Raw genomic sequence first — 13,816 nt, forward strand, 5'->3', positions numbered from 1 at the left:
GCCATTTTAAGGGCCTTGATTAATGTGCTATACATTTGTGGAACCACTACCGTAATCAAGATACAGAATATTTCCATCACCCTTTCCTCCTGCCCTTTGCTGTCAATCTCCATCCACTTTCTGGTGCCAGGTAAACACTAATTTACTTTCTGTCTCTAGATTAGTTTGCCATTTTGTAAAATTTGTTTTTATTTATTTATTTATTTACTTTACAATATTGTATTGGTTTTGCCATACATCAACATAAATCCGCCACGGGTGTACAAGTGTTCCCCATCCTGAACCCCCGTCCCACCTCCCTCCCCATGCCATCGTATAAATGGAACCAGAGTGCTTCTGAGATTCATCCATGTTGTTGTATGTACCAGTTGTTCACTTATTTTTACTGCTCAACGAGATGAATGTATAAAGTAACATTTATCCCGGGAATGAAAGTTTGATCAAACATTGAAAATCACCATGTTATCAGAATAAAGGTGGAAAACCATATGATCATCTCAATGTATGAAAAAAAGGTACTTGACAGAATTCAACACTCATTTATGGTAAATATTCTCAGCCAACTAGTAATAGAAGGGAATGTTGATAAACAGCATAGATTGGAAATATGATGAGACTTAATGGCTGTATTATTTATCTACTGTTGTATTAAAAAAATCCCCAAACTGAGCATCTTAAAGAATAAATACTTATCATCTCACAATTTTTGAGGGTTGGAGATTTGGGAGCAGCTTAGTAGGGTGGGTCTGCTTGAGGTTCTCTCATGAGGTTGCATTCAAGACATCAGTGAAGGCTGTAGCCATCTGAAGACCTGACTAGGGCTAGAGGATTTACTAACCTCAGGTTCTTGCTGTTTATAGAAAGCCTCGGGTCTTTACCATATGGATCTCTTCACAAGGCTTCTTGAATGTTCTCATGTCTTGGCAAGTGGTTTCCCCTGGAGTGAGTGATCCAGGAGAAAGAGAAAAGAAGGAGGAAGCCACGATGCCCTTTATGACCTGGTCTTTTGGAAGTCATACACCATCATTTCCACCAGAGTCTACTCATTACAAACAAGTCACTAACTACCGCCCACTCAAGGGGGAGAGGTATTAAGCTCCACTTTTTGAAGGGAGAAGTGTCAGAGAAATCATGAATATCTTTCATAATTACCACAAGAGTAAAAGAACAAGATGCCTTACCCCAGGAATATCAAGAACAAGGAAGGGTAAGTTATATAAACATATGTTTTTTTTCACCATTGTCCTGGAGGTCCTAGCCATTGCACTACAACGAGAAAAAGAAAAAGATAATTTCGATTAGAAAGGCAGAAGTAAAACTGCCTTGATTATAGATGACATGTTTGTGAACAGAATATTCTACAGATTCTATGAAAAAGCTACTGAAACAAGTTTAGCAAAGTTGTAGGATACAAGGTCAATATAGAAAATTTAAATTTTGATATACTCTCAACAATTATAAAATGAAATTTTAAAAATGTCATTTAAAATAGTTTTGAAAATACATAAAATATTGATACTTAGGGATAAGCTAAATAAAAGATGTACAAGACCTGTAAATTGAGAACTATAAAATATTGCTGAAAGAAAGACAGACCTCAGTGTATGGAGAGGTGTGTCATGTTCATGGATTTGAAAACTCACTGTTGTTGAGATGTCATTTCTTTCCAAATTGATCTACAGATTTAGTGTAATCTCACTGAAAACACTGGTAGGCATTTTGTAGAAACTGATGAACTGATTCTAAAATTCATATGAAAATAACAAAGGATGTTGAATAACTAAAATGATATTGAAAAAGCAAAGTTGAAGAGTTTACACTATCTGATTTCAAGATTTATTATATATCTTATTACTATAAGTCATTGAGACTGTGGGATTGTCGTAAGGATAGACATACAAAACAATGAAACAAAATAGGAAGCCCAGAAATAGGCGTTATGTTATATGTAGTAGTGTTAGTAGCTCAGTTGTGTCCAGCTCTGGGATCCCAGGAACTGTAGCCCATCAGGCTCCTCTGTCCATGGAATTCTCCAGGCAAGAACACTGGAGTGGGTAATCAAAACCTTCTAAAGGGTCTTCCCAACCCAGGGACCGCACCCAGGTCCCTTGCATTGCAGGCAGTTTCTTTACCATCTGAGACACCAGGGAAGCTCTACATAATATCTATATAATATAATATAAACATCTCAGTTGATTCAGTTGAATATGTATATATTATATGTATTATGTATATAGTTATTCCCAGGTATCTGAGAGAATGGTTCCAGGACTGCCTACGGATACCAATATCCACAGATGCTCAAGTCTGTCATGTAAAATTGTATAGTACAGTCTGCTCTCTGTATTGATGTGTTCCACATTCATAGAGTCAACCAACCTCAGATCAAAAACACTTCTTTAAAATTCCAAAAATTTCCAAAAAGCAAAACTTAAATTTGCTGTACTTTGGTAACAATTTACATATCATTTACATTGTATTTACAACTATTTACATAACATTTACATTGTATTAGGTATTATAAGTAACCTAGAGATGATTTAAAGTACATAAGGAGGTTTAGTTTATATGCAAATGCCATACCATTTTCTATAAGGGATTTGAGCATCTGTGGGTTTTGGTATCTAAGGAGGGAGTCTTGGAACCAACCCCCAATAGATACCAAGGGACCACTGTACTCAGCTGATTTTTGACAAAGTTGTCAAGTTATTTCCATGGGGAAAGCTTTTCTACAAATGGTGCTGAGACGACTGTATATCTATATAGGAAAAAATAACCTTTTATTTCACATCAAATATAAAAATCAAATCAGATCGTAGACCTAAATGTTAAAGTTAAAATTGTAACATATTTGGGAAAAAAAGATATGGAAGAAAATCTCTGAGAACTTGGAGAGGGCAAAAATTACATAGTGATGCTAGTGGTAAAGAACCTGCCTGCCAATGCAGGAGACATAAGAGACGTGGGTTTGATCCCTGGGTCAGGAAGATCCTCTGGAGGACAGCATGGCAACCCACTCCAGTATTCTTGCCTAGAGAATCCCATGGACAAAGGAGCCTGGTGGGCTACAGTCCATGGGGTTGCACAAAAGATCAGTACACTAACTGAGCACTTGCACGCATGCAGCTCCATGGAATATGTTTTGAACAGGTTACACAATTGGAAAACTACTATTGCCCAGAAAGTTTTATCTGTTCTTTTATAACTTTAGTTTTGGTAAAGTTCTTTTATAAAGAACAGGTAACTTTAGTTTTGGTAAAGTTCAATATGTCCCTTTTTAAATGGTTCTTCTGTGACTGCATGCGTGCTAAGTTGCTTTAGTCGTGTCTGACTCTTTGCAACCCCTTGGACTGTAGCCCACCAGGCTCCTTTGTCCATGGAATTCTCTAGGCAAGAATACTGGAGTGGGTTGCCATGCTCAGAGGTTAAAGCATCTGCCCGCCATGTGGGAGACCTGGGTTCAATCCCTGGGTTGGGAAGATCCCCTGGAGAAGGCAATGGCAACCCACTCCAGTACTCTTGCCTGGAAAATCCCATGGATGAGCCTGGTGGGCTACAGTCCATGGGATTGCAAAGAGTCGGCCACAACTGAGCAACTTTACTTTCACTTTCAAGTATAAATATAACCAAGGGAATAGCAGAGATCAAGGTAGAGAAGGCTGCTGCTGCTACTGCTGCTGCTAAGTCGCTTCAGTCATGTCCAACTCTATGTGACCCCATCGACTGCAGCCCACCAGGCTCCTCCATCCCTGGGATTCTCCAGGCAAGAACACTGGAGTGGGTTGCCATTTCCTTCTCCAATGCATGAAAGTGAAAAGTGAACGTGAAGTCGCTCAGTCGTGTCCGACTCTTCGCGACCCCATGGACTGCAGCTCACCCGATTTTCCAGGCAAGAGTACTGGAGTGGGTTGCCATTGCCTTCTCTGAGAAGGCTGTGTGCCCACCAAATCCTCAGTGGATGAAGGGCAGTGGCCAGGAAGTCAGTAAATGACACTGATGGGAGTGAAGGCTGTATGACTGAGTGCTAAGATTCTCAGAGGGTGGGGCACCTTGCCTATATTAGAAGAGCAAGGATACAGACTGCCCCTCGTGACTCTGAGGTATGTGCAGTCTGAAAAGATGAGGAAGTCTTGTGGGGGGAGGGGAGGGGTGATCAAGGAGAAGGAGTAGATTTCAGGTAAGGCAGGTGATAGAGGGACATGCATGGTAAGTGACTCAGGGTGTAGGGATATGTTGATATAGCTTCTGGAGCCTTAGTGGAAGGATTTGAAAAGAAAATGAGATAGGTTAGAAAGAAGGAGTCTTGAGAAGAAAGGATGGAAGAGACGTGTTTTAGACTATGATTATAAGAAAAGAAGGAAAAAGTCCAGGAAAATCTAGTCCTCTCATTCTCCCAAAGCAGTAGTCATATTTTGCTTGAATACTCTCATAAAATATTTTTGAAAAAAACTTTATTTTTTTGCCTTTATTAAAATATAACTTTTCTACAGTACACAGATTTTAAGTGTCTGGTTCAGTGAATTTTTCCATAATTATACACTGACATTACCACCACTGAGATCAAGATGTAGAACATTTTCAGCACCTTAGCAGGTTCCTCTTGCTCCCTTTTTATTGATACCTGCCCTCTCTTACTTATAGATAACCTCTATTCTGGCTTCTATCACTTTCCTCTCACATTTTTTAAGATTGAGGTATAGTTGATTAACAATGTTGTGTTAATTTCTGCTGTACAGCAAAGTGATTCAGTTATACATATATGTACATTCTTTTTATATTCTTTTCCATTATGGTTTATCTCAGGATATTGAATATATTTCCTTGTGCTATACGGTAGGACCTTGTTGTGTATCCATTCTGTCTATAATAGTTGGCATCTACTAACCCCAAACTCCAAGTTTATCCCTCCGCCACTGCCTTCCCCCTTGGCAACCACAATTCTGTTCTCTGTGTCGGAGAGTCTGTTTCTGTGTCATTTGTGTCATATTTTGGATTCCACATAAATGACATCATCTAGTGTTGGTTTTTCTTTCTGACTTACCCAGTGAGGTAATCTCTACTTCTATCCGTGTTACTGCGAATGGCATTATTCCATTATCTCCTAAGGCTGAGTTGTATTCCACTGTATGCACATACCACATCTTCGTTACCCATTCTTCTGTCAATGGACATTTAGGTTGTTTTCAACGTTTTGTTGTTGTTGTCCAGTCACTCAGTCATGTCTGGCTCTTTGCGACTCCATGGACTGCAGCACGTCAGGCTTCCCTGTCCTTCACCATCTCCCAGAGCTTGCTCAAACTATGTCCATTGAGTTGGTGATGACATCCAGACATCTCTGTCCTCTGTCGTCCCCTTCTCATCCTGCCTTCAATCTTTCCCAGGATCAGGGTCTTTTCCAGTGGGTCAAGTCTTCACATCATGTGGCCAGAGTATTGGAGTTTCAGCTTAAGCATTAGTCCTTCCAAAGAATATTCAGGGCTGATTTCATTTAGGGTTGACTGGCTTTATCTCTTTGCTGTTCAAAGGACTCTCAAGAGTCTTCTTTAACACCACTATTCAAAAGCAGCAGTTCTTCAGTGCTCAGCTTTCTTCACAGTCCAACTCTCATATCCATACATGACTACTGGATGGACCTTTGTTGGCAAAGTAATGTCTCTGCTTTTTAATATGCTGTCTAGGTTGGTCATAACTTTTCTTCCAAGGAGCAAGCATCTTTTAATTTCATGGCTGCAGTCACCATCTGCAGGGATTTTGGAACCCAAGAAAATAAAGTCTGTGACTGTTTCCACTGTTTCCCCATCTATTTGCCATGAAGTGATGGGACCGGATGCCGTGATCTTAGTGTTTTGAACGTTGAGTTTTAAGCCAGCTTTTTCACTCTCTTCTTTCACCTCCACCTAGAGACTCTTTAGTTCCTCTTCACTTTCTGCCATAAGGGTGGTATTGTCTGCATATCTGAGGTTATTGATATTTCTCTCTGCAATCTTGATTCTAGCTTTTGCTTCATCCAGTCTGACATTTCCCATGATGAACTCTGCATATAAGTAAATAAGCAGTGTGACAGTATACAGCCTTGATGTACTCCTTTCCCAATTTGGAACCAGTCTGTTGTTCCACATCTAGTTCTAACTATTGCTTCTTGACCTGCATACAGGTTTCTCAGGAGATAAGTAAGGTGGTCTGGTATTCCTCTCTTTAAGAATTTTCCACAGTTTATTGTGATCCACACAGTCAAAGGCTTTAGCATAGTCAATGAAGCAGAAGTAAATGTTTTTTTCTGGAATTCTCTTGGTTTTTCTATGATCCAGTGTTGGCGGCTTGATTTCTGGTTCCTCTGCCTTTTCTCAATCCAGCTTGAACATCTGGAAGTTATCGGTTCATGTACTGTTGAAGCCTAGCTTGGAGAAATTTGAGCATTATGTTGCTAGCATGTGAGATGAGTGCAATTATGTGGTAGTTTGAACATTCTTTGGCATTGCCATTCTTTGAGATTGGAATGAAAACTGATCTTTTCCAGTTCTATAGCCACTGCCGAGTTTTTCAAATTTGCTGGCATACTGAGTGCAGCACTTTCACAGCATCATCTTTTAGGATTTGAAATAGCTCGGCTGGAATCCCATTACCTCCACTAGCTTTGTTCGTAGTGATGCTTCCTAAGGCCCACTTGACTTCGCACTCGAGGATGTCTGACTCTAAGTTAGTGATCATACCATTGTGGTTATCTGGGACATTAACATCTTTTTTGTATAGTTCTTCTGTGTATTCTTGCCACCTCTTCTTAATATCTTCTGCTTCTGTTAGGTCCATACCATTTCTGTCCTTTATTGAGCCCATCTTTGCATGAAATATCCCCTTGGTATCTCTAATTTTCTTGAAGAGATCTCTAGTCTTTCCCATTCTATTGTTTTCTTCTACTTCTTTTCATTGATTTCTTAGGAAGGCTTTCTTATCTCTCCTTGCTGTTCTGTGGAACTCTGCATTCAGATGGGTATACCTTTCCTTTTCTCCTTTGCCTTCCTCTTCTCTTCTTTTCTCATTTATTTGTAAGGCCTCCCCAGAGAGCCATTTTGTCCTTTTGTGTTTCCTTTTCTTGGGGATGGGTTTGATCACCACCTCCTGTACAATGTTATGAACCTCCATCTGTAGTTATTCAGACACTCTATCAGATCTAATCCTTTGAATCTATTTGTCACATCCATTGTGTAATCATAAGGGATTTGATTTAGGTCATACCTGAGTGGCCTAGTGGTTTTCCCTACTTTCTTAAATTTAAGCCTGAATTTTGCAATAAAGCAATCTGATTTCAGTATTGACCATCTGGTGTTCATGAGTTGATTTGCTTTTGATGTTGGAAGAGGGTGTTTGCTATGACCAGTGCATTCTCTCAGCAAACTCTGTTAGCCTTTTTCCTGCTTCATTTTGTATTCCAACACCAAACTTGCCTGTTACTCCAGGTATCTCTTGACTTCCTATTTTTGCATTCCAGTCTCCTATGATAAAAAGGACATCTGTTTTTGGTGTTAGTTCTAGAAGGTCTTGTAGGTCTTCATAAGCCATTCAGCTTCAGCTTCTTTGGCGTTAGTGGTTGGGCATAGACTTGAATTACTGTGAATATTGTATGGTTTGCCTTGGAAACAAACAGAGATCATTCTGTTGTTTTTGAGATTGCACCCAAGTACTGCATTTTGGACTCTTGTTGACTCTTTTGTTGACCATGTTTTAGCTATTGTGAATAGTGCTGCTATGAACATTCGGATGCATGTATTTTTTTGAATTAGAGTTTTGTCTGGATATATGCCAAGGTGTAGGATTGCTGGATCATATGGTAATTCTATTTTTATTTTTTTGAGAAACCTCCATACTGTTCTCCACTGTAGCTGTACCACCTTACATTTGCACCAACAGTATCATTCTTCTCTCACATTTTTAAGTTAGCATGTAAATTTTTCTATTATAAATCTAAATAATTGAAAAGGATGTCATCTCTGGCATGTCATATATTGTACCTTGACCTGCAGGTTTAGCTGATTTAGTTTATGGAAATGTCTGCTATATAGTTGAAATGAAGCCAGTCCTCATTGTCAGACCCATTAACCAGATTGAATTTTCAGTTAGAAAAAATCTGACTTCGTTTATCAGTTAATACAAATGTATTCATATGTCTCCCTGTGATTAACTTATCTTACTTTGAGATGCTAACTCCAAAACATATAGTTGTATGCATAAGCTTCAGAGATTTGTGAGGAGTTTCTCACCCTGAGAACTCTGAGCAGTGCATGAGACAAGGTACTGTGGCTCTTGTGTTTTTATGAAGCTCTTTTGCTTTGCACCCAGGAAATTGTCTCACAGTTCTTCCTCACAGGAGAGAGCCGTAGACTCAAATTGTCCCTTATTGGGTGCCTCAGAAGTTTTTGTATCAGGGAATGTATATTTGGGACTTGGGAGAAAGGCCATTGTAAAAGGGATTTTGAAAAGGAGAATTTGCAGACTGTGGAAGGCCAAATTTAGGAAAGATTACAAATATAATTGAGGATAAGTAACAACTTAGCCATAAAGAATCCGCCTATAGTGCAGAGCCTCAGGAGACGTGGGTTCGATCCCTGGGTCGGGAAGATCCCCTGGAGGGGGGCATGACAACCCATTCCAGTATTTTTAACTGGAGAATCCCATGGCCAGAGCAGCCTGGCAGTTGACAGTCCATAGGGTCGCAAAGAGTTGGACACGACTGAAGTGACTTAGTACAGCATGTCATGGCAATGAATCACCTAAGAGCCATCTGCCTGCTGACCCCAGGAAGCCTGTGAGTACCCTTAGGGTGGGGTATTTTCAGTCTCAGCACTGATCTTTTTCATCATTTAATTATTTGTTGTGCAATTTGTCCTATGCATTGTATTCAACAACATCCTTGACCTCTGCTTACTAACCTCCCAATAGCAACCCCTTTGCCCCCATTGTGACAAGCAAAAATGTCTCCAGATATTACTAAGTGTCCAGGGATGGGGGCAAAATGGGTCCTGGCTGACACTCACTGCCCTAGCATTCATCAGTTTGAGGACTGCTGTCCTGGGAGGTAGTGACTTCAGAGAACTAACCTGTAGCCTGGAGAAGGGTCCATGGTTGTGGTGTGGGACCCAATTTTCCTCCCCTTTTGGCCTAAAAAAGTGGAACTTGAATCTTATTTCCAAATAGGCTGGGTGCAGCAGAAAGGGAGCCAGGACCAACCAAGTGGTCCTTCTTGCAGGGGTAAGCAGACAGGGTTGACAGTGGTCTTTACTGTTGCTTCTAGTCTTTGGCACAAAGGAGAGGGTGGGGACCATCTGTAAATGTGGTTTGATGACATCATCAGAGATGTCCCTTAGAAATTCCAAGAAATAACTGAGTAAAATTTTGGAGGGGTAGGGATCTGTTAACAGAGAAGGGTAAATGTTAGAAAAATTCTTTCTTTACACTTAAAAGAAGCCATTTTTAAAACCCCATTCAAGTGTGGTCTAGGGCAATACTACTCAAAGCGTGAATCCATAAACTGTTTGTTACTGGATTTTGACTAGACAAGGAGTTTGAGCCAAAGTATGAATCAACACACTGCTTCCTTCATTGAGAATCTCTTGCTATGAAAGAAATGTCAGCTGAATTTAGTGCTTAATGACTTTAGGGCATAGTGACAAAGTTTGTTTATCTTCTGGCTCCAGTTCCTTGTCACAGCAGCAGCCTACACTTAGAGCAGCAAGGAAAATGAACTAAGGTCTTCAGAGGATCATGAAATCAATTTTGGGACTTGCAACCGTTTTTTTTTTTTTTTTAAAAACTAAAGACTTATGAAGATATCAGAGTCCATGCTACTTGGAATAAGTTTTGTTTAATGAAATTTTGTTTTAGTTAAACATGTGTAAGTATACAAACACACAGGTGTACTGTATTACAATGTAAAAACATATTTCTTTTTTTATTTTTTAAATTATGAAAGTATGATAACACACAGGAGACTTGCAAAATCCAGAACAAAGTTACATATAATTCCACTATATAGTACAATTTTAAGTAGATGAATTAAGATTTTTAGTTGAAGTTTCAGTATCAAACTCTCAAAAATTAATAGAATGAATATGCAAACAAGTAGAAGGGTATAGTAGACCTGAAAAGCAATTCACCGTGAACCAATTCAACATAATTAAGATTTATACAGTTTTCACACAACAGTAGGATACAAAGTCTATTCAAGTTCCCAAAGAGTATAAACTAGGAGACACTGGAAAATATCCAAAGAGATACAACAAGGGGCAAAAATTTCACGGTCTAAAGGTATTGAAATCACAGAGTTTGTTTTCTTGTCACTGTGGAATTATGTAAAAACATATTTCTAACTGTGGATATAGGCCAGGAAAGATTGCAGAGCACTGATCTAGGGGAACATGAAAGCACAGCTGTGTTGGTTTAAGGGAAGGATTATATCCTCCCTTGAACTGCTCTATGTGATAGGGTCCTATGTGATAGCTCTATGTGATAGCTTCTATAGGCTGCGTTTCCTAGGCTCCTGAGCCAGCTGGCTTTTTCCCCGAGTTCAGGTAAGGGGAAGCACTGGCAGGAAATTGGAGTGGGGAAGAGAAAAGCCAGGGTATTTGTCCTTCTCTCTTTGTCCCTGGTGGCCTCTCCAGCATAGCTGTATCTTCATTATGATTCCCAGATCTTTTTCAGTTATGCATCAGCAAAAGGTACTGCCAGTGTTTGATCCATATTCCTCAGTCTACCCTGGAGGCGTCTTCAGACGGTACCTGTACACACCTGCTTTCTGCATCTCTCTGCCTAAGGTTTGAGCAAGCTCCGGGAGTTGGTGATGGACAGGGAGGCTGGCCTGCTACAGGGTGGACTTGGCCCTCTTGAAGGAAGGGCAGGCCAAAAGTGCCCAGGAGTGACCTTTAAGGGAGATGGGATAAAACTGGCAAATAAAATTCCAGCTTCCTCACCCCTCAGTGGGACAATTCTGATGTAACGCACATTGTTCCTAAGAGGGTTAGAGCACAGATTAAAAAGAGGAAAGTGAGGTTCAGATAAATGAAATGACGTCTCTAAAGTCACATGTGCTAATGACATTTGAATTCAGGGCTGTTTTTTTCTACTGTCAACTATTCTATAGCTGTGTTTTTTTATATACTTCCTTCAAGGTACAGTTCCCTGTCCTGTAAAATTATTGACTTTCTAACAATTTCTCAAAGTTAACCTATCTTGTTTTCTGGGCCAGTCTTTGTTGTTGATTTAGTTGCTAAGTTGTGTCCAACTCTTTTGAGACCTCATGACTTCGGCCCTTCAGGCTCCTCTGTCCATGGCGTTTGTCAGGCAAGAATACCGGAATGGGTTGCCGTTTCCTTCTCCAGTGGATCTTCCTGATCCAGTGATCAAACTTATGTCTCCTGCACTGGCAAGCAGATTCTTTCCTAATGAGCCACCTGGGAAGCCCCGGCCAATCTTTACCCTGTACGCGTCAGTTCAGTTCAGTTGTATCCCACTCTTTGTGACCCCATGGACTACAGCATGCCAGGCTTCCCTGTCCATCACCCACTCCCAGAGCTTGCTCAAACTCATGTCCATCAAGTTGGTGATTACATGCAACTATCTCATCCTCTGTCATCTCCTTCTGTTCCTATCTTCAATCTTCCCCAGCATCAGGTTCTTTTCCAATGAGTCAGTTCTTCGCATCAGGTAACCAAAGTATATTAATTTCACTCTATATCCTTCCCTCAAACTGCTCCATATGATAACCTTCAACTTCTGTAGGCTACAATTCCCAGGCTCCTGGGTCAGCTGGCTTTTTCCCAAGTTCAGGTAATGGGAGGCACTGGTGGGAAATTGGAAGGGGAAGAGAAAAGCCAGAGTATTTGTCCTTCTCGCTCTGTCCCTGGTGGCATCCTCAGCATAGCTGTATCTTCCACTGTAGCTGGTCAAGCATACAATAACGCCAGTTTCCCCCAGTGACTGGCCTCTGGGCTGTGGGAACATTGACTCTTCCTTTTGTCTCTCTAGCTCAAAAGTGGTAGCACCTTCTGCTTTTGAAAATTTATGGATTGCTTCACAGTCCTCTGGCATCTCAGTCAAATCATGACCTATATAACCAATCATGGATTAATTTCCTTTGTTTTAAATCTTAGAATAATTCACAGTTGGAGCCACTTGGTATAGTTTCTAATTTCATATTTCATAAAGAGTGATGATGAGTCCTCTGAACATGATATATATAATGAAGGAGCATGTTATTGATTAAATTATATTTAGGTCAGAATCAGCCCCAAGATTCCTTGTCAGTGTTTGTCTTTAATTAACAGGGTTAGGTTTTATTGTTGCCGTTTGTTTGTTTTCAGTCTCATTTTCCATTAAGTGTGCAATAGCATTATGTCTTTAGAATGTATATACCTTCATTAAGCATTGTGCTGTGCTTGGTCGCTTCAGTTCTGTCCGACTCTTTGTGACCCTACGGACTGTAGCCCATCAGGCTTCTCTGTCTATGGGATTCTCCAGGCAAGAGTACTGTACTGGAGTGGGTTGCCATTTCCTACTCCAGGGGATCTTCCTGACCCAGAGATCGAACCCGTGTCTTTTGCATCTCCTGCATTGGCAGGCAGGTTCTTTACCACTAGCGCCACCTATTGTAGTCATGAAATTAAAAGATGCTCTTTGGAAGGAAAGCTATAATAAACCTAGATAGCATATGAAAAAGCAGAGACTTCACTTTGCTGACAAAGGTCCCTGTAGTCAAAGCTACGGTTTCCCAGTAGTCATGTACAGATGGAAAAGTTGGACCATAAAGAAGGCTGAGCACTGAAGAACTGATGCTTTCCAATTGTGATGCTGGAGAAGACTCTTGAGAGTCTCTTGGACTGCAAGGAGATCAAACCAGTCAATCCTAAAGAAAAGTAACCCAGAATATTCATTAGAAGGACTGATGCTGAAGCTGAAGCTCCAATACTTTGGCCACCTGATGCTAAGAGCCAACTCACTTGAAAAGACCCTGATGCTGGGAAGGATTGAAGTCAAGAGGAAAAGGGGCAACAGAGGAAGAGATGGTTGGATGACATCATCGACGCAATGGACATGAATTTGAGCAACTCTGGGAGACAGCAATGGACAGGCAAATCTGGCATGCTGTAGCCCATGGGGTTGCAAAGAGCTGGACACACGTAGTGACTGAACAACAATAGCAGAGTAAATAAGGTTTAAGAAGAAATCTCATTAAATAAAGGAAACATAATAAGCTTTTAGACCATTTTTAATACATATTAAATCTCCCTGTCTTATATAATTTCAGTAAAAGATAAAGTGTGGCATGAGGCATGGAGTGCTTTGGCCCTTGTTGGAATTTTCTGACATCAGACTTATGTTGTGGAGTGTAGGTAGTGAGGGGAAGAATAATTTTTATGTAATGACTTTCTTTTCTCTCTTGACCACTGTCAAGGAATGCATTGCTCTTGAAGGAGAGTTCTGGAAAGAGCAAAACAAAGAATTGGCAGGAAATATTAAAAACTATTTAAGCAAGTATTTTAAATTAATCTCAATGCCTGTCTGTAGGCCATGTTTTGAGAGGAACCAAATGTTTTCAGACAGCTCCACATTTCTATGAACACTAGATAAAAGCTGCAGGTAAAAATCCTTGTATGACTTCATCTTTCCATTTCCTATTAAAAACAAAATGAAAGGCTAACTTCTGGACTGATTATTTTTAGCAACATCTACCTTTCTCTGTTATCAAATACATAAGAAATTTTGAACACAAATGAAATTAATGGAGTGTTTCTGATTTTTTACGGTTAATTCTATTTTATTCCCAAAG

Source organism: Capra hircus, chromosome 20 (genome assembly GCF_001704415.2).
Source record: "Capra hircus breed San Clemente chromosome 20, ASM170441v1, whole genome shotgun sequence".
NCBI lineage: Eukaryota > Metazoa > Chordata > Mammalia > Artiodactyla > Bovidae > Capra > Capra hircus.